Source organism: Euprymna scolopes, chromosome 32, assembly GCF_053919585.1.
Source record: "Euprymna scolopes isolate OS-2025 chromosome 32, ASM5391958v1, whole genome shotgun sequence".
In the NCBI taxonomy this organism is placed as follows: domain Eukaryota; kingdom Metazoa; phylum Mollusca; class Cephalopoda; order Sepiida; family Sepiolidae; genus Euprymna; species Euprymna scolopes.
The window spans coordinates 79,813,056-79,836,033 of record NC_136513.1 but is presented as its reverse complement, the minus strand read 5'-3'; the positions used below and the strand labels follow the sequence as shown (position 1 = coordinate 79,836,033).

The window sequence follows — 22,978 nt, the reverse complement described above, 5'->3', positions numbered from 1 at the left end:
AAACAAGAGAGATTGAAGAACGCATCTATATATAAAAAAAAATAAATAAATAAAAATAAAAAAAAATAATTCCAACTTGCTTTATTTACAATAATTCCGGCTTCCTGGTCATTCGTTTCATTTATATCTGCACGCAAACGCATTTTAATTACAGTTCATATCGAAAGTCTCTGCGCAATTTTCCACGGTTTTAATTATTTTCCGCAATGCTTAGTCTCGAATTTAATAATAAATTTAGATTCATTAAAATCATGTTCCAGAACAAAATGAAAGATGAATGTTTATGAAATGCTCTTCCAAGTTGTGGCATTTGCTAATTACATTTGTTGTGTTCTATCTTGCAGATGTATGTTACGCTATTATTGTTGTTCGTGCATAAATAATATTATTAAATAATATTACAGCAAATATATTCTTTGACCTTCATAAAAATATCTGACATCTTAAGAGAAGACGTAATACAGTAAAAACTAAATCCATAGCACAGAACTTTCCTTTCTCTCTCTCTACCAAACACAAAGTCGAATTTCCATGAATAAAATTTCGTTCTTGCAGAGTTCCATCTGTGGAGCAAAATACCACGTGACTGCTTCCCAACCGGCTACAACGAAATCGTCTTCAAGTCTAGTGTAAACAAATACTTGCTCATCCGTCCTCCTGGATAAACAATTCTTATCCAGAAATTTTCTGACCAATCGAACGGTTGTTACCTTCAGCAAACCCAGGGCCTTGATAAGTCGTTAACCCTTTAGGAAATATATATATAACAATTTTTCTAGATTTGTAAGTAACAGATAAAACAAAAAACAAAAAAAAAAACTCACATCGAATTAATTCGCTATCTACTGTGGGCAGCCATCTTGTTTTCAAGATGTATAGATATAAAAATGAACGAAACAAATTTATAAATATGACCTAGTCTGTGTTTTCTAAAATAATGGGTCCTGGATATGACCTTAAACTATATCCAGGGGTGAGGCCCCAGCTTGCGGGCTTTGGGGAGTGTGGAGCCACCCTTTAATTGCCATTGCTCCCAGGTCCACTATGACCCGGAGTGGTAGTACCTGTTAGGGTCCCAACTATGGGTTAAATAGAAACCGACTTGAAAACAACAAATGTATTCTATAAAAAAAATTTTCTTCAAAATCTTTGGATTCGGCATTAAATAACCTGAAAAGGGTTGATATGCCGTAAAACAAAAACAATCAACAACATTCTAAAATAATGAGTGGTAAGATGAACAAAGGTGGGTCTTTGTAATCAAGTAAAATTGTTATATATATATATATATATAAAATGATCTGTTATATTTTAAATATCGAGCTTCTAATAAAAAAAAAATGGTGTGTGTGTATATATATTTCTTTTTACTAGGAAGTCATCACTTATCAAGGCCCGAAGGCTACTTAAGGATAAGGGTTAATGAATGTAAGGTGGTAGTGTAGTAATTGTTAATGGTGTAAATTAGATAGAATTTGATTATTTGTGGGGACGGCTCAACAAGAATTTGTTTAGATTGGATTTGAAGGCTATCATGTATTCAGTTTGAAAACAAGCCAGCAAAACAGTGTTCCACAGACGGGCAGTTCTTGGAAAGAAGCTTTATTCAGGGAAGCTGCGGTTAGATTTCGGCACAAATAATCAACGTTTCGTCTGTATTTCAGAGGACATCTTCAGGATATTAAAAGGAAAAATGCAAGAAAAGAAAAAAGATCATAGACCATAGGAAAATGAGAAGAAAACAGTGTTTGAATCCTACTCATATCGAGAAAGACAAACATACCCATACACACACACACGTTTGTCTTTCTCGATATGGGTAGGATTCAAACACTGTTCTCTTCTCATTTTCGTATGGTCTATGATCTTTTTTTTTTTTCTTGCATTTTTCCTTTTAATATCCTTAAGAAGTCCTCTGAAATAGGGACGAAATGTTATTTCATAATTTCATTTGGTTTTTCTTTTTTCAAAACAACATAACGTCAACCATCGCTGGTATTTTTATTTATTTTTATACATATATATATATATATATATATATATATATATATATATATATATATATATATATATAAAGGGCCTGGCAAGGCCACATGGGAGACAATCGAAACAGCAAACCTGAAACTGAATTGCAGGATGCTATATATATATATATATATATATATATATATATACATATACACACAAATATAGGCAAATTTGGGCATATTGTATTGGTTTGAAAATATAGGTTCTTATTTTTACTAATTGTCATAAAATTTTAACCATAGAATTATATTTTAATTTTCAGAAAGACTGCAAATTTTCATGTAGTCTTGTTCCATAGAATCAAATATATGAGCATTTCAATATTCACACTGACTACAAGTGTATATATATATATATATATATATATATATATATATATATATATCATTATTTATGAATTGGAAAAGGGAAAGTTTATGGTATGTCTATGTGTTTATGATCCAGTTACAATGGGTGTAAGCACGTTATCTGTTATAAGTGTAGATGTCCTTCTGGTGTTGACTGGTGATGGTAGGAGGACTAGAGGAAAAATAGGAACTCCTTCCTATGAAACTGTGATGGTGTTGCTCCTAGGATGCAATGTAGCATTTTATTATAACAACTAAATGTGTCTACAATGGCATTCTAAAGTTACATAAGACCGTGGCTAATAGTGTAGACATTAAATTTGTATGTGGCATCTGTTGTTGCAAACCTATGGTACTTTGGTCCAGAGGGGAATTTCTGCAATCATTTTATTATATAGGAGATAATGACGAATTAAAATGCAAGTATCATGGTTCAATTGTGCGTTAAACAGAGACATTCACTTTGAACATGCCCCTGTCTTATCAAAAAACCTACTGTTTTATATGCTGATCCCTTGCGTAGTGATAAAACTTCTCAAATGCAACTGTGAGGTTAAGCTGTATAAGGGTGTTAACTTTTGTCATAATCGAACTGTTTCCTCTTTATTCAGATTACTTTTGATTATTGATACTTATCAGAGGCATTCCGATACAAGAACTATCTATGAACACTACCATATAAAGTACATTCACATGAAATTTTGTTTTTTTAAATCGGCCAAGCCATTTCATAGAGAACTCACACACGTATATAAAATGTCATATATATAACTACTTCATTTACTCACATAAAATTAATATATGAAAGTATAGATTTATGCGTAAACTTTAAGTATTTACTTCAAAAGTGCTCAATATGTATGTAGAGCTAGTTAGTAAGTTATAAAATATATGTGGCGAGTAAGCTTCACTGAATATTCACTCTAGGACTCTTCAGGCTTATGCGTGAATTTTGTGGTTGTCTGTCGTTTTTAGTTAGCCAATCAGCTTTCTAGTATCCACAGCGCCCTTCCTATCAGCCAATGAACATGCACTTACCAGACAAAGGCCTATTTGACCTCTGGTTGACCTGTTCCTTTGTGTGTACTCTATTTAGCCTGGATATCTAGTTTCTTGACCGGTTTTAAATCTAGGTTAGGGGTCTTTTTTTTTTGAGTCTCTCTCTATATATATATATATATATATATATATATATATATATAGTAATTTATAAAATATATATGGCGATTAAGCTACACTGAATATTCTGCGTTTCATCCACTATAGGATTCGTCAGGCTTATGCACGAATTCTGTGGTTGCTTCTTGCTTTTATATATGTTGAGGATTTCTAGTTAGCCAATCCACTTTCTAGTATCCACCGCGCCCCTTCCTATCAGCCAATGGGCATGCATTTTATCGAACAAAGGATCTGTTTTAGAACTAGGTTAGTGGTTTAAGGTAGACGTAGAAGTTTCATGTCCGTAGACCAAAAACTCTAGGAGGAGTTTGGTAGGCAAAATTTGTGAAAACGAATATATATACGTATACATAAAAATATATGGAAACAATTTTGTGTTTACTATAAACTTTTTACGCAAATATTATGCAAGTATAAATCATGTAGAATATCTGCATGAATATAATTACACGTAATAGTTAACTAAAAAATCCCATTAGAAAACTGAAGCAACTAATAGGGAATTAATTAAAATGAATGTTTAAAAGAATATGCAAATTAGCTAGATCTTTTGCTAGTGAATGCAATTCCACAACCCATATATAGGGAAATTGTATTTTCTTTTTAAATAAATAGAACAGCGGGTTTTTAATATGAATATCAATACACACAAAAGAAAAACGGAAAAATTAAGTTAAAAAATAAAAACAATTCAAAATAGTCGCAGCAGATCAAATAAAGCAAAATTTATTTATTAATAAATTAGATCCCATGAACCCTATCAGTTATATGCAGATGAAATTAAGCTCAATGGTTAATAGAAATAGATTATGTCAGAGCATTCATAGCATAATTTGGTAGATTATAAAATTTATGGCATAATTAAATTATATAATAATAATAATCCAGGTCTGAAAATCTACACGTTGTCTATCCACCTGCGTGTTTCAAGATATCATTTTATTGTTACTATCACATTAGAGTAAAGTTTGGAAAAAAAACAATAACAAAAAAAAACTATCGATTTCCTTCAATAACTTCTGTAACTTAATCGTCTGTATTTTTGAGATGAGGTGTTTTCATTGATTGAGATTGTCGGACTGACTTCCTCATCTTGGTTGTTATCGTCACAACGTTTTGGCCGTTTTGCCCTCCGGCCTTCATCAGGTGTTTTGTATCGAACTGGGGAACCTTTGTTAGGAGTCTCGAACCCAACCCTTTATTATTATTACGGGGGTACCGTGTTCGGACTCCAGCTAGGCTGTGGGACATAGTTGCTGATTCTCTGTTTTGAATGTTACTTTTTCACTGCCTTCGTTCAGGATTGAACTAAGCACCTTTTGGGTAACTGTAAACTTTGATACAACGTCTAGAGTTACCCAAAAGGTGCTGAGTTCAATCCTGAACGAAGGCAGTGAAAAGTAACATTCAAAACAGAGAATCAGCAACTATGTCCCACAGCCTAGCTAGAGTCCGAACACGGTACCCCCCGTAATAATAATAAAGGGTTAGGTTCGAGACTCCTAACAAACGGTTCCTCAGTTCGATACAAAACACCTGATGAACGCCGGAGGGTAAAACGCCCGAAACGTTGTGACGATAACAACCAAGATAAGGAAGTCAGTCCGACAATCTCAATCAACTTCTATAACTGTACATATATATATATGGTAATCGTGAAGAAAGAGAGAGCCTGTTTCCTCCGTTTGACTATAGGTGGCGTTACTGCCTGTCCACCCAGTTACAGAAGCACAAAATGTATATAATGGCACCCTTGAAATAAAAATAAATGTTTTTGTTATATTTTAATTTTAAACATATTTATTTATTTTTTTTTTTTTTGCAAACATATTTAAGTTTTATTTTAAGCAAGCAACAAAACGTAAATGTTTGGAAAAATAAAACTTAAATATGTTTGCAAAAAAAAAAAAAAAAAAAAACATGTTTAAAATTAAAATATAACAAAAACATTTATTTTTATTTCAAGGGTGCCATTATATACATTTTGTGCTTCCGTAACTGGGTGGACAGACAGTAACGCCACCTATAGTCAAACGGAGGAAACAGGCTCTCTCTTTCTTCATGATTACCATATATATATATAGATGGTAATGTCCGCCTTTTATGACTGCTTCACAGAATAAAAGAAAATTATCAGAGAAAGAAGCCGGTTTTGTCAGGTAAATGAGAATAAATGCAATATTAAAATTATGGAACATTCATTGTCTGCAAAAGTTATTAAAAGTGCTGAAGAGTTTATTGAAAATAAAATCCACCAATTAATCCGTCTGGCTTTTTGGCTTCAGGTTAAGATAAATTGTTGTAATACAATAAAGGATTCTAACCTATTTCCGTAATCGAAGTCTTTCGTTGTTTATTATTAGTCTAGTCGATTTTCTTTTTTGTGCCTTCAATTTTTTATATTCAATTAGTCTATTTATTATAACGCTGTTTTTTTTTTTTTTTTTTTTTTTAATGATTTGGAAAATCCTCTTGTGAAAATCTCTTCTGATTGCCTGCTTTCCAGCTGACTAAAATCTGATTGTCTTCAAGTCCAACGTAAACAAGTTCTTGATGAACCGCCCCCCCTCCCCGTAAGTAATCCAATTTACAGAATTCCTACTACTTATGTTTACTACGCTATAATCGCATCGACTAATGTATACCCATTAACCCTTATCCTCGAGTGGCCTCTGGGCCTTGATAAGTGGTGATTAGTGTGTAAAAAAAAAAAAAAAAAAAAAAAAAAAATCCAATTCACGTGTCTGGAGTATAATATTCCATCAGAACAATAATTTCTTCACCTTCAGGCTGAGATCCGAGTGTAGTATCTGTTCTGATGCTACACTGGAATTAATTTGTCCTTAGTCAATGTAGGGGAAACCCTTTTATACTAAGGCAATTTTTATTTTTGTCTACTTCCAGAATACTCCTATTTTGGGGGAGCTGGTTTTCTCCCCATAAAAAAAACCTTGTGTCGCATATTGCTCTCGTAGAAAAGCAATTAAATACCAATAATTTCTACAACTATTGGTACCTAAACGTGAATTCCATGAACAAAGCTTCTTTCCTAAAACTGCCCGCCTATGGAACCTATTCTGCTAGTCTGCTTCCCAGCTGACTACAATATTGTTCTATTCAAGTCCAACATAAACAAATTCTTATTGAACTGCCCTCTTAAATAATGTAATTATACTAAATTTACACCACTAGCGATTACTACACTGTTGTCCCAATAACTACCGTGCACACATTAACCCTTATCCTCGAGTAGCCTCCGGACCTTGATAAGTGGTGACCCTTTTGTAAAAAAAAAAAAAGGTCATATATTCATTATTATTATACTAACGTTGAATCAATCAACGTTTGTTTCACTGAACCTTTTTTTAACTATTTTAATCATCTGAAAAACATTGCTAAAATATTCCTCGGTTTTTGGATTGAACTATGTTTCAAGAACCATCCATTGGAATTAGCCGTAATTTGTAGTTAACTTACCAAGTGACCCATCTTTTAATGTCACTCACTCTTACCCCCTCTTATTGTATGTTGTTTGACAACCTGCTTTTATTTTATACGTTATCTATATCTCTCGCTTCTGTTGCTCTTTTTTACTTCCCTCGCTGTTTATGAAAAGTTAAAGATAATAAAAAAAAACAATACAAAGATTGGAATATTCTATTATGAACATAAAAGTTTTATTAATTATGTACGACAAAATAAGGCACGACAAGCAACTCGAGCTGATTTTTCATTTATTTTTTCATTCTTTTCTCATTTTTTTTTTTTTCAATTTTTTCCTTTCTATTTTCATTTTTCTCCTTTCCTTTTTAATATTTTAATTTTATTTTTGTTTACAGTTTTCTTTTCTTAATTTTTGTTTTTCATTTTCTTCAATTTTTTAAAAGTTTATATATATATATTTTTTTCTTCATTTTTTTTCCATTTTGATATTTAGCAATTACAAATTAAGGCATGTCAAATGGCTCCAGCTGATTCTTATTTATTTTTTTTCGCTATAAATCTTTGTAAAAAAATGAACAGTTTTTTTTTTCAAACTCAGAGAAAACATAAGAGAAAAAAAAATGTTTCCTTCAGTTAAAAGAAAAAAAAGATCTTTTTTAAAATCGTAAATGTTTTTTTTAATAGTGTTTTTTTTTTAAATAGATAAAAGTGCTCATTCCATCATCCATGACTAGGTAGAAATCCTAACATGATAACCCTGTGGATTAAATAAAGAGTTTCAATTCAAATTCCATGCAGATTCCAGAGTTCAACAGAAAGATTCCAGAGTTCAACAGAAAGATTCCAGAGTTCAACAGAAAGATTCCAGAGTTCAACATTACAATCATGTTTTCAAAAATGTCATAAGAGAATCTGACAAAAAATATAAAATAATCTATAATCTTGTAGCATAAGTTTATATTAGACTATCAGGGCTACCCGACATTGTCTGGGATCATCAAAAAATAAAATAAAATGTGTGTGTAGCATTTTTATATTAAAACTTCTATCTCTACCTCTTTCTTTCTTTCTTTCTTTCCTTCCTTCCTTCTTCCCTGCTTCCATATCCCTCTTTTCTACCCCCTTTCATCTCTGCCCAGCCCATTTTTCTCTATTGAAAATAAGAGTATAAGCCATTCACCTTTTCTTTATATAATAAATAACACTGAAACTATCTGAAAAATCGCTCCCCTTAACTGAAAACCGACCCATTTGACCACCAAAAAATAAATAATTTCTTTTAAATTATTGATATTATATATCAGGAGGAATCAAGAATATAACCACCTTTAGGGTGTTTGTTTTGTAGATTTTTATTTTTGGATGGATATACACACACTTACAGAGAAACAATTTCAAGTGTAAATACTAACCACACAATATTATTGGTATGGATAAATTAAAAGTTAAACATATTTCCTTTTTTATGAATGTTAAGCATGAATGCAGACCCCACAATATTATTTATATGAATTAAAAGTAAAATTATTTATTTAAAATAAAATACACAGTTTGATACACTATATACCATTCATTCAAAAATGACTAGTCACAGAAAACATTTTTTATGACTCTTTGGTCAAGATCAAAGTGCAGTATGTGTTCTCCACGTCATCAGTGCCATTTGACACCAGAAGTTTACATGTAATTAACTCCCTTGAAAAAAAAAAATGAAAAATACTGTTTGTATGTCTAGCCAAATAAGTGGATATCTTGTATAGATTTTACCCGATATATCATTCAACAAAAAATCCAAAATCCAAACAGACATACATACGGAAAACTCCTTCCTGCACAAGCGTCTGTTTAGTGATCTAATGACCTCTACTCATTCTTGTCAATTCCAGCAATAGAAAGTGAGGTTAGTAACAGTGTGTTGGCGTATGTGAAATCGCCACTACACATAACAACCTTGCGACTATTTGAAGTAATTGTTTTTGCTGGTTAACCTTAGTGTTGAGGAACATAAAGTGCTCCCAATGTATGAGAAGGATTTCAATCACAATGAAACGATATTAGCATTCCCATGTCGGACACTGCATTCAAGTTAAACTCTTTTGAAAACAGCAGTCCCATCCTCACCTGAAAATCCAACGCTTCCTAACCATGGTCATGTATGCGTTTTGCCATTTATAACTGTTCTGGGGTAACTGACACCCCTATTCCTGTTTTCATATGGACTCTCCCATCGCTGTGAAAGGCAGCCATTTTGGACTCTCTAATCAGAGATTCCATGCCAGCCTAATCGTTGACATGACTTTACAGACTCTCCTGTTTGATATTGTGAACCCCTAAAATAAGGCCACAACAATAACATTGGTCCCTGACTTATGTTGAAAAAAAAATAAATAAATAAAGAGAGAAATGAAAAATATAAAAAAGAGAAAGGGAAGAAAAGAAAATAGGAAATAGAAAAGAAAGAAAATAAAAATGAATAAAAGAGGAATAAATATGAGAAAAGAAAAAGAAATGAAAAAAGATTAAATAAAAAAGATTGAAAACGAAAAACGAGAAAGAGTGAAAAATAAAGTAAAAAAATAAAACAAAGAAAAAAAATGAAAAGAAATTGAAAACATTAGAACAAAAATGAAAAAAATAAAAACAAAAGTGAAAGGAGAACAGAAAATATTGAAGGAGAAAAGGAAAAAAGGAGAAAAGAAAAGGAAATAAGAGGAAAAGAAAAGGAAAAACAAAAATGGGAAAACGAGAAAAGGATGAAATGAGAAAATAATAAAAAGGGGAAAGGAAAGGATAAAAGGAGAAGAGGAAAGAAAAACTGAAAAAAAGAAAAATTGAAAAAAATTGAGAAATGGAAGAAAAATCAAAAAATGGAGAAAAAGGAAAGAAAAACTGAAAAAAAGAAAAACTGAAAAAAAAAGAAAAACTGAAAAAAAAAGAAAAACTGAAAAAAAAAGAAAAACTGAAAAAAAAAGAAAAACTGAAAAAAAAAGAAAAACTGAAAAAAAAAGAAAAACTGAAAAAAAAGAAAAACTGAAAAAAAAGAAAAACTGAAAAAAAAGAAAAACTGAAAAAAAGAAAAACTGAAAAAAAGAAAAATTGAAAAAAAAGAAGAGAAATCGGGAAATCGAAGAAAAAGCGAAAAAAAGAAGAAAAAGAAAAATTGAAAAAAAGAAGAAAAATTGAGAAAGTTTGGATTCCTTGTTTGGAAACGAGAAAAATATTCTTCAGAAAAGTTTTACTATTTGTACAAAAGTCTCTTGGCAAAAATTGGATAATAAACGCAAACATATGGAAACAACTTTTTTTTTTTTTTTTTTTTAATCGTCTTTGTTTCTGTGCTTATAAAAATAAATTAATGTCTATTCTTTTGCTAACCAGCGAATAATACGCGTCTAACACATAACTTCAAAATCATTCTTTGATGTTTTACGAAATTGGATATATTACAACCTAAAACAAAAGAAGCTTCTCAATTTTGTACGAATTTGATAGAGACGATGCCAACATTGGTCAGAAAGGATAAATCAAATTATATGCAATTATCTGTCTGAAAAAAAAAAAAAAAAAAAAAAAAAAAAAAAAAACAAGGCTTTATGATAGACTCGCACTAAATCTTTCTGCTTCTGCGAAAAGGAAATATGAAAATGTAGGGGGGTATTAGTCAAGCGATGGCAGATTCATATACTGAAGTTCGTTAAATTTAACACCATCTCACATGCAAAGTAGAAATCAATTTCATGCAGGTTTCAGAATTTTTGGAGATGAGGATTGATAGCAGGGATTATTTCAACTACTGTTCTCATCTTGGTTGTCATCTCCTCAATATTTTAGCTGATGTAACTTCCGGTCCTTACTCCTGCCATAGGGGAAACTAATCTATGAATTGTACAATATTTTAATGTCCAATTTGGCTCACTATAATATTTCAAACTAATGTATCATTTTATACGTTCAATTTAGGGGGAGAGTAGTGTAGTATCTGTTCTGTTGTCATGGTACCATCCTCCTAGGTATTACCTTCTCCGATTATTTTGGGGGTGGGGAAAGGTAGCGAGATACTAGCAAAAATATGTGACATCCTCAATAATAAATGCTTACATAACATTGACAATATGTGTGTGTGTGTGTATATATATATATATATATATATATATATATATATGATGAGAATAATGGAAATAATATTCTGACGAGATAGAAAGATAAAAAGAAACAAACCAAGTCATACGTCCATCAACGTTTCTTCTTTATTTCATCCAGAAAAAGTCTTACAATAATGATCAAACGTTGATGGACTTGGTTCGTTCCTTTTTTATTCTCTCTCTCTCTCTCATATATATATATATATATATATATATATATATATATATATATGTGTGTGTGTGCACACACATCTATAATATAAATCTCACCTGTCTGCTTAAATGTATGTATGTATGTATGTCTCGCAAAAACTTTTGACAGAGGCGACGGATCATGACAAGATCGATATCATAGTAATTGTCTGTCTCGACATCTCGGATGACAAATATAGAAACATTAGCCAAAAACATTAATTCCTTCACCCTAAACTCGTCCGTTTTGTACAAGGAGGGGGGGGTCAATGTCTTTCGCCGACATTTTAGCAAGTCATCGTCACCATTAGATTGATTTCGGTTAATTTTAACGATTTTGACTTCCGGTCGCGTCATGGAGACATCAACTAAGACGTCGCATTTTCTTTCACTTTCTTTTCTGCCTTTGCAGCACGGGTTCGAGCCTGCCTGCCTACTACCACTTTTTTTTTTTTTTTTTGCTCAACACACACCTCCAAACACCCGGGCAACGTTGGGTACCTAGGCTAGTATATATAAGATTAAATACATTATTTTATATAATTCAGATCAATTTATATGAAGTTCAATATTCAAACCTTTAAACACTCATCAAAAAAATTGTAACAATACTATCTCTATAATATTCTACATGTTCCTTCTATAATTAATCCATGCATTATGCTTTGAAAAAAGCCAAATACAAGTTTTAAAGCCCAAACCGTTAAAAAAGAAAAAAAAAAAAAAAAAAAAAAGTGAGAGTTACCTCCCCTTGCTATAGACTCGTTTTCGAATATCATTATATTACTATATCATCATTGTTGTCCATAGTTTGAAAAAAAGAACTCCTAGTAATGTGTATGCGCGGTGGTTTTTCAAAGAAAGGAGTCAGCGAAACATTATGTACAAAACGAACATTCGAAAGAAGCCGGGCGATTTTTTTAATGTCTTGATTAAACTGTACAAGTATCCGCAGTTTTGTTTAATAAAAATAATTCCTCTACAACTATCGTCTTTTTTTTTTTTTTTTTTTTTTTTTTTTCACTTTTTTAATGTTAAAATTTAAATGTTGGTATTATTAATATTATAAACTTTGTTACAGTAAAAAAAAAAAAAAAAAAATCATCCTTGTTTTATTAAAGAGTTTCATTCTTGGTATTTTTTAAAGGTAATCAGTAAAAGAGAGTTGTCACAATAACAAATGCCTAACACAATATTACTTTCTGACTATATATTTCATTTCAGTCAGTTCTGTATTTAAAATACAATGGACGCTATTTTCAAATTTTAATGAGCTCCTATTTGCTGTTTATTATTGCTTTTTCTCATTAAAAAAAAAAAATCTAATTTTTTGCACTAACCAGAAAAACATCAACTTCATCAAAACATATTTGTTGATTAAATATATCTCTCATACTGTGGAAATTCCATGGGGTCCTACTAATAAATAAAGTGATAGATCAAAGAAATATCATACTGTGATTTTAGCTTTTCTTTGCTTGGAAACTGACAATAAATTACAATAGGAAACAACTTTGATCTGCCAATATTATATATATATATATATATATATATATATATATATATATAGATATAATTTTTCTGTAGAAATATATTTTCTCATATACCAATCCTTATTTAAGAAGCTCAATGTAATTACAGAGCAATATAGTGAATAAATGACAAAAAACTATATTCCAAAATTCATGATGTTGACCATCTTATAATATATTCCTTTAATTCAGTTGACATTTACAATTCTTGACAGTATCTGTTTCGTAGCACAAAAATTGGTGTGGAATTGGTGCGGTGGAACTGGCTTCCTATTTTGCCTGCACAGTATCTTGAACCATAGCAGCCAACACACGGCGGTCATGCACAAACTCTGATGAGAGGGTAGACTTCACCGACAAAAACCAACAACTTGGGAATCAGAGATTTTTCCAAGCTCCTTCTTGATGGTAATTTCCCAGACTTTTAGCTACTCATCAACACGTCCGTGTCAATTACGTAATGCGGTGGGGAGAATATGTCTCGGATTTATTTTCCTGCTTAATAACTAGCAGCACCATAAATATCTTATATTAATATGAACTAACCATGTTATACGACATAATCATATTGACGCTGAAGCAATGTTGAGCCTAGTCAGTACCAGATCGAAGATCATTTAGGAATACCAGGTGCTGTATGTAGGAGAATGTTGACACTGCAAAAACCTAATGTCACCCTCTCCACTAACAGGAATATACATATGACTGGGGGCTGCTTGTGAATTTTATATTCACTTGAAATTTCCTCGTTTTGAGGAAGTGGATTTAACCTGCTTATTTTTTTTTTCGACTAACCATAATCTGAATTTTTTAGATTAGATATAAATGTTTGCATTGATTAGATTTATTGTTCTCATCTCGAGTTTTCGGATGGTGTTCTTTGGTGCTTATTCTATGGATATACCCCTAGTGTTCCCTGATAATTAAATTATTTTTATAATTCGTGTAGACTTGTTTCTGTTACATGATAAGGGCTGTCCCCTTTTCATGTAAGTATAAAAATAGAGAGATTACTTAAAATGAAAATAAAATGAGAGAAAGCAGAAATCGAACCTTGGATATAAGTTTTACAGAACAATAGGTTTAAATGGAATGTCCAGTAAATTGTTAATTCTGATGAAATAAATAATAAATAAACTAATCAATTGTTAGAAAGAATGTGGATGATAAAATATGGTTAAATAAATTAGATATGTAGGTTGAATTCCTTTGTAAAAACATCAAAGAAAAAATAGGTTATTGGGAAATCATAATGTCGGAAACGTGCAAAGTCGTGCATGTTGAAACACGTGAATTTTGCTCACGTGGCCGGACATGCATGGATTTCTCAATATAGGAAGTGAGAGTTAGTTAGTTAGTTAGGGAGATAGTTAGTCAGTGAGAAACTCAGAGAGGGTCTGGGAATTCGAACGTCTAGGAAGCGAGACGGTCACTTTGAAACTAAAATGTGAAGCTTTGAATTCTTGATGAGAAAACCACGGCCGGTCATGAAGAAATAAACCCATCATGTGTTTTGATAAAGCTCGTCGTTGTGATTTGTGATTCTTACAAAAAGGTAAAGTGAATTGTTATTATATGTCTGTGTTATAAAATGTCTTGACATACACATCTCATATCCACAATGTGAATCTACATCTCATATCTACACTAAGACTGTCTGAACACTATCTCCTCACTCTAAGAGCTTCACATAGCAACACATCTATTAACCTAAGAATGAACATATTTTTAATATATATGAATCGTCATAACACGAACACGGAACGAACAATCTCTCTTTCAACATCTCTCTCTAAAACTCTAAGACTAATAAGATTCAAAGACTCTCTCTGAATAAGACCCCTATATAACATTTCCAACTAGGTCCAAAAATCTGAAACCTTAAAGTTCAGAGTTACCCTGCTTTCTTCTTTTCCTACCAAAACAGGGCGAGTTTTAAATCTGATAAAGGTTAGAGGTTGTTACAATATTTTTGACTCGTAATGGTATATGGTCCCTCACAGTTGGGAAATTCTATTTATAAACACTGCTGCTAGAAACTGACGAATCAAATTAATTCACGTTCTGCTATCGACCAATCGGAAACCAGAATTGCTCCATAGAAATTAAACTTTTTTTTGACAACCTTGCATGTTTTCTTCATGTCAGGATAAGAAGGTTCTTTGCTCTTTGGCTACAAAATTATAAAATCTGGAATCTGTACAAAACAGCTGTCTACTGAGAACTCATCATTTTCAGGACTTTTTTTTTTTTTTTTTTTTTTTTTTTACACAGGAATCACCACTTATCAAGGCTCGGAGGCCACTTGAGGATAAGAGTTAATGGGTATACATTAGACAATGTGATTATAGCGTAGTAAACATAAGTACTGGGAATTTTGTGAATTGGATTACTTAGGGGTACGGTTCATCAAGAACTAGTTTATGTTGAACTTGAAGACAATCGAATTGTAGTCAGCTGGAAAGCAGGCAATTGAAACAGAGTTCCACAGGTTAGGGTTAGGGTTAGCGTGCAGTTCATAGAAAGAAGCTTTGTTCATGGAATCTACGTTTAGGTTTAAGCACAGATAAAGAGTATAGGAAATTATTGATAGTGGTTTTGGCTAGACGAGTGTTTTTCATGAAAATTTGGCGAGGTGGGGGGCATATATTGAAGCTCAGACGAGCACTTGCCATGAAAATAACGATAAAGCAGAGAAAGGCTCACAACGTTTCCTCTGTGGGAAAGAGGTTTGTATAGAATTGTTATATAGGGGTTTCATTGAGAGAGTTTTATTAAGAGAGTTTTAGAGAGTCTTAGTGAGAGTTTGTCATTGTGTCTTGGAGAGAGATGTGTTGTAAAAGAGAGATTGTTCGTTTTATGACGCGATTTATATTTATTTTAAAATGTTCATTCTTAGAACTGTTGCTATGGAAGCTCTTTGAGTGAGGAAACAGTGTTCAGACAGTCTTAGTGTAGATATGAGATGTAGAGTTCACATTGTAGATATGAGATGTGTATGTCAGACGTGTATGTTAAGACATTTTATAACACAGACATATAGACATATAATAACAATTCAATTTACCTTTTTGTAGAATCACAACACAAGACAACGTTTTATAAAAACACATGATGGGTTTATTTCTTCACGACCGGCCGTGGTTTTCCTCATCAAGAATTCAAAGCTTCACATATTAAGTTTCAAAGTGACCGTCTCGCTTCTAGACGTTCAAATTCCCAACTGGACTGTCGTCTGTCCCTCTCAAACTCCCTCCGAGTTTCTCCTAGTTTCTCCTTTCTTTTCTCTAAAGTTTTTCTAACTATCTCTAGAACTTTCTATTTTTCATGACGTCATACACACGTGTTCTGGACATACGTGTCCAAAACCTTTCCTTTTTGCAAAAGGAATTTTAACCTATACTCAGTAACCTATATTTCCAGTATGTTAAAAACATGTTTATTAAATTATCTTGTAGCTGCATTCTTTCAATTGAATTTTCATAACAAAATTGACAATGCACATTCTTTTCTTGAAACTATTTTATCTCTATTCTAAACAAATCGTTTGTTTTACATTCCTTTCTCTAATTCTCTCTTGTAATCTATTTCTAAACCTAAATTACGAGGTTCGAATTTCGCCTATGCTATTTCATTTTCATTTAACTAAATCTCTCTATTTTTATACTTACACGAAAAGGGGACAGCCCTTATCATGTAACAGAATAACTAACCATCAGAAATTCTTCAGAAACTAAACATGGCCGAAACGTTGTGTAGATAACACTTGAGATGAAAACAATTGTCCGATTAATCTAAACAATATGACCATAATCTTATCAACTGCAGTCAAATCGAATTCAAATCCTAGTAAATCTATTGCCTTCACAAATACAATGGAAAGAAAAAAATGAACTCTTAATCTCCATGCTCCAAATCCTCACATATTTGTGGTAACAGTTCGGCTTCGATAAATTCTTAAAACTAACATAATAATTGGTTTACCATCAAATCAAATTTGTAAAGCATATAGCATTATATTGGATTTTTTGGTTCCCTGATTTTAGGGGTCAGTTCCTTTGAACAGTTATTCTATGGTGCCAGTCTGCTCAGCACCCCCCCACCAATAAATAATGTTTCCCACAAATATGTATTTGCACATACACATGTATCTTGACATGATCTTTCTTTACGAATAGATACGCACAGATTTGCAATCCTAACGCAAGCAGTTCTGACTATGAACAAAGAAATCTGAATCAAGTTTCAGACTTTTACTGAAACATACAAATAAAAAGGTGCCGTTATATATTTGCATCAGACGACTAGTTTTCAATTTATTAGAGCTGAACTAAGCCAACTTTTGACAGACTAAACCTACAACTTGGGTTAGGATTAGTTAAGGGTATGAAAAAAAACAAAAACAGTTCGGTTCATACTGTGCAACATTAAAGAATACATTTAAATCTATATATATATATATATATATATATATATATATATATATATATATATATATAAAAGTGAAAGTGTCTGTGTGTCTGTGTACAGTTTCCTACGCAATAACTCTGTCAATTTTTGGTCTACAGACTCGAAATTTGATATACAGGTTACTGAGATTTGGGAAAATCTATGTGATCGGTTTTTAGCCAGAAATTTGCCGAATAAGGGGTCAAAGTTCAACAATTTGGGGTCTACGCACTTGAAATTTTAGATATAGGTTCCTTTGACATGGATCTAACTTAATAACTTGATTTGAGCCCAAAACAATCAATTTTAAGGGGTCATAATAGGGGTCAAAGTTTTAAAAAATTTACCTCTGCGGTCTCTTCCAAATTACTCAGACAATTTCTGGTCTAAATATTTGAAATTTTACATAAAGGGTATTCAGAGATAAGGCAAGCTTTTTCATCAGTTTGGGTCGAAAATATTTAGTTACCAATATATAAATGTATGTATGTATGTCTGTTTGGATGTCTGCCTTAAACTTTCAATAAAGGCGACGGATTTTACCAAGATCAGTATCATTTTAAAGTTCATCTTTCATACGACAAATATCGAAAAATTGGCTAAAAACATTAATATCTTCCCCTTCAACTAGGCACTTTTCTACAGGGGGAGGGGATCACTTTTTTAGCCGATATTTTTTAAAGTTATCCTCTCCTTTAGATTGTCTAGCCTTAATTTTTTTAAAATGTCGCTTCCGGTTTGGCGGTGGTCGTAACAGCATAAACGTTAGATTTTACCCTGTTCTTTTCTTCCTTTGCGGTATGGGTTCGAGCCTGCCTTCCTACTACCACCTTTTTTGTTTTTTTTTGCTCAACATACATATCCAAACTCCTGGGCAACGCCGGGCGCCCATGCTAGTAAAAAATAAAAATCAAGTTTCTTTTATGCTCAAAAAAGAAAGCTAATTAACACTAAAAACACATTCAGTTTTTTTGGTGAAGCCCGTTAATGTTTGCCAGTCCCGGAAGTCTTCAGTAAAATACGAAACTTAATTAATGATGTAAGTACCGAAATGTTCTTTTCTTAAAAAGTACCCTTGATATATATCTGAACAAATGAAGAGGGCAATTAAAGTTCACGTGAACCTCTATCTGATAAACGCGTGCCCATTGGCTATGATAAATGGATATGTGAATAACAAAGAATCTGATTGTCTGACTAGCAAACCTACTTCTGCAAGAATGTATGAAAATATAAAGTGACATTGATTCCATGCAATAGCCTAACAAATCCTCGCAAGGATGAAACACAGAATATTTTGTGTAGCTTAAATATGTATTTTTAAAACTTATTTACATATATATATAACTACTTAATTTACTCACATAAAATTAATATATGAAAGTATAGATTTATGCGTAAACTTTAAGTATTTACTTCAAAAGTGCTCAATACGTAGGTAGAGCTAGTTAGTAAGTTATAAAATGTATATGGCGATTAAACTACACTGAATATTCCGCGTTTCATCCATTCTAGGATTCTTTAGGCTTATGCATAAGCCTGAAGAATCCTAGAGTGGATGAAACGGTGAATATTCAGTGTAGCTTAATCGCCATATACATTTTATAACTTATTATATAACAACTTTCCTAGATTCCAAAGTCCAAGATTTTACCCATTTTATTTATTTATTTTTTTTTTTTCAAAATAAATCTTCGGTACATTTTACAGATCTGTTTCGTTCATGGGGCAACAACCCATATTTGTATGTCAATACTCGAAATTTCTTCTATGGACTCAAATGGAAGAAATATTCAATACTGACATACAAATATTGGTTGCTCTCTCAAGAACGAAACAGATCTGTGAGTGTGCCAAATTTTTCTCTTGAAAAAATTAAAAATATTTGCAAAGTGAATAAAATTTTGGACTTTAGAATCTGCCAAAATTGTTATTTATCTATATGTGCTCTGTTGTTACATCTTAAACATCGAGCTTCTCTTAAAAAAAAAAAGAAAAAAGATTAGTATATATAAAGAAAAGAAAATATATGCAAACCTATTTTATATAACATAGTAGCTACAAAGCGGGGAGATGACATCACTATTACGAATATCCAGATTTGTGTAAATCGTTTTACAACTGATTGCTACTTGTCAAGGCAAAGAGTCACTCAAGGATGAGGGCCAATGACACAGAATGATTGTTAGCGAAAGTTTGGGAATACTATGGGAGTGCTAATCTTAATAAATGGAATTAACTGCATTTGATTATTTATGGGACAAGAATTAATTCACATTGGATTTGAAGACGATCAATTTTTAACCATTAGGGAAGCAATCCTGTGGTAATGTGTTCCATAGATAGAAAGCCTTTGCAAAGAAGATTCCGCTTGATGCACATGGAGGGAGAAAGGAAAGTCTTTTTTCTTTTTTTAAGATGTCATAGCAAAAAGAGTTCTTGTGAATGGTTTACAAGGAGGAAATAAAGATTCAAGCTCAATCGAGCAGCTTCCATGGCAATAGAGCACAAAGGGAGACTAGTACCATCTCTCATGTGAGAATCATATGGTAGTCCAAGCAGAATGTAGTTATATACAGGATATTTCAAATGAATTCGATAAGTTTTTGATATTCTTTCATTTCCAAACCAACATTTTTTTTTTCTGCATGGAGGAATTCAATGACGTATCTCGGATTTTGACACACGTTTATGACAGGAGTTGCTTTCTTAGAGCCTCACACTGTCAATATCTGCAACAAAAAGATAACACTTAAATCATGAATGCATAACTTCAGTCATCATAACAATGCAATTTGCTATTCCTTCTGATCCATTCAGGCCAAATAAAAATAAGAGGCATTACTTTTGAAACGACTCTTGTATAAAAAAACAAAATGGTGGAAAAAGATCCAGGCAAGGCAATATGGACGACCACAAGAGAGATGAGCATCTGAGTCGTGGTTAAGAAACGTAGACTATACACCTCCACTCAGTCTAAAAAAAACAATGGATACTTCCTGTTAAGGTGACTGCACGTGTAATTGTGAAGCAAGGGTTAAACAATCTCCAACCATACCTCTCCTGAATCAGCACTGTTTGAGTCCATTGGCAAGGAGAAGTCCAGGATGACTAAAAACAATGCTGAGATAAGCAGAGAGCACATACAGCACCTGGAATACCCAAATGGTCACCCATTTTAGTACTGACCAGGCTCAACGTTGCTTATAAAATATACACGGTGAACCAAGTGTAAGAGAGATTCAAACAATTACAATTAAAGGAACAGAATCTTAAAAAGATCTCTCGGTTGAAACATATAAGATAGCGGGTGAATTTTTAGCATCCAGTAGGATGCATAATCCCCAGCTTGAATAAACTGATAAGAAAATTGAAAAAAAAAAAAAAAAAAAAAAAAAAAAAAAAAAAAAAAAGCATCCATTCTTTTCTTGTGTTTGTTTTGCGTTTTTTTTTTTTTTTTTTTTTTTTTTTTGCACTGATAGAAACATTCATATTGATCTGACACTAAGAGTAAAAAAAAAATACCTTTGGTTCTGGCAAAATATTAGAATATAATAAAATAAAACAGTAATCAAACAAAAAAAAAAAAAAAAACTAAGATGAAAGATTTCATTCCAAAAGATTGTTTGAAAAAACAGCAGTTCATTTAAAGCAAGATGGACATTTTTCTCTTCTGTGTGAAAACAAAAAAAAAAAAAAAAAAAAAATGATCATTGATCTTTTTTGTTTGTTTGTTTGTTTGTTTAAATCTTTGGTGGGGAGGGTGATTCTTTACTGACTCTTTGAAGGTAACACTTTTTAAAAAAAAATTTATGACCTTTTTTATTTTAAAAAATATTTCTTTAGATGCGCCCAAACGTTTCTATAAAAAGCCTTTGTCGGTCAGCTGTTTGAAAACAGTATTTTCATTGCTTAATGCAGAGATTAAATCATATTTGAAGAATTTTAATCAATGCCCCTCCCCTTCCTACAAAACATTCATAAGAAAAACTCATCTAGCTACAACCACTGTCAACAATTTCGCTTATTTTCTATCGGTGTCTAAATTTAAATGTAAATTCCATGGACAAAGTTTCTTTCCTAGAACTGCTCGTCAGTGAAGCTATACCGTGGAGCTGCTTTCCAGTTGACTACATCGTGTAACGTTACCCACATGTTTATACACAGGACCCACACGTTGTAGCAGTCTCTGTTGCAAAGGAAACCAAGACAAAGAATAATTCAGACTCCTCTTTTTTATGCAACAACATTTATTTCCTCATTTTCCTGCTACGCATGACTTCTAGTTATGGCTGTGTCATCTCTTATATGATCGTCTTCTCTAACATGTTCTCTCTCCTTTTTATAGACTTTTTCCTGACAGTGGCATCATTTCACATGCATTTGCATACATGTGTCCATGCTCTGTTACACACGGTCATCTTCAAGTCTAATGTAAGCAAATTCTTGCTGAGCCGACCCCTTAAATGATCAAATTCTACCCAATTTCCACCACTCATAATCACTACACTGTTGTCTCACCAATCTTCAGGCTTTCATATGAGGTGATTGCCATGTAAAAAAAAAAAAAAAAAAAAAGAAATGCATTCTTTTAGCAATATTTTGATTAAGTTCAAAGAACTTCTTCCATTAGAGTGTTACTACTTTGGACTAAGAGAATAATCTATCTATCCTAACCCCAGACCACGGCATACAGATAGACACCACTGACCATGGCATACAGACAGACATCCCCGACCACGGTGTACAGACAGTGACCCCAGACCACAACATACAGACAAAAACCTCGGAATACAGACAGACACTCCTAACCACGGAATATAGACATACGCCCCCGACCACGGCATACAGACAGACGCCCCCGACCACGGCATACAGACAGACGCCCCCGACCACGGCATACAGACAGACGCCCCCGACCACGGCATACAGACAGACGCCCCCGACCACGGCATACAGACAGACGCCCCCGACCACGGCATACAGACAGACGCCCCCGACCACGGCATACAGACAGACGCCCCCGACCACGGCATACAGACAGACGCCCCCGACCACGGCATACAGACAGACGCCCCCAACCACGGCATACAGACAGACGCCCCCGACCACGGCATACAGACAGACGCCCCCGACCACGGCATACAGACAGACGCCCCCGACCACGGCATACAGACCCCCCCCCCCCGACGAGGACATACAGACAGATACCCCAGACCACGGCACACAGACAACATTTAGTTTGATTTACCGCTATAAAAGTGGACAATAGTTTTCATAGTTAAGCAAGAGAGCACAAGTGCGTTTTGTAGATGACATTCACCCGTTCACAGTTGGGATTGGTTTTGACATTGAGTGATGACCACCACGTTTCCTCAAACGTTGCAAAGGACCGATTTATCCACTCTCCGGTGACAATTCCGACACACGAAAGAGAAGCTGTCATTTATCATCAAGCAACTGTTACGTTTCATTGAAGACATTTCATTTTTCCGATCACAATTAATAGGAAAATGAAAGCACTTGAAGAGCACCGACATCCACCAAAGCTTAAAAATATTTAATCTCGGTCCTAGGATGATCACTCATGGCCAGGATTTGGTTGCATCTGTTTATTTTCATACTTATTTGACAGAGTGGCTAAGTAGTTTCTGAGAAAAGTTGG

General features: G+C 33.0%; 1 protein-coding gene across 1 annotated transcript in view; it reads right to left on the bottom strand.

Annotated features, from left to right (window-relative positions):
- Nucleotides 1-22,978, bottom strand: part of LOC145256176 (protein MON2 homolog) — a 1,437,553-nt gene that overhangs the window by 342,572 nt on the left and 1,072,003 nt on the right. The window lies entirely within an intron of this gene.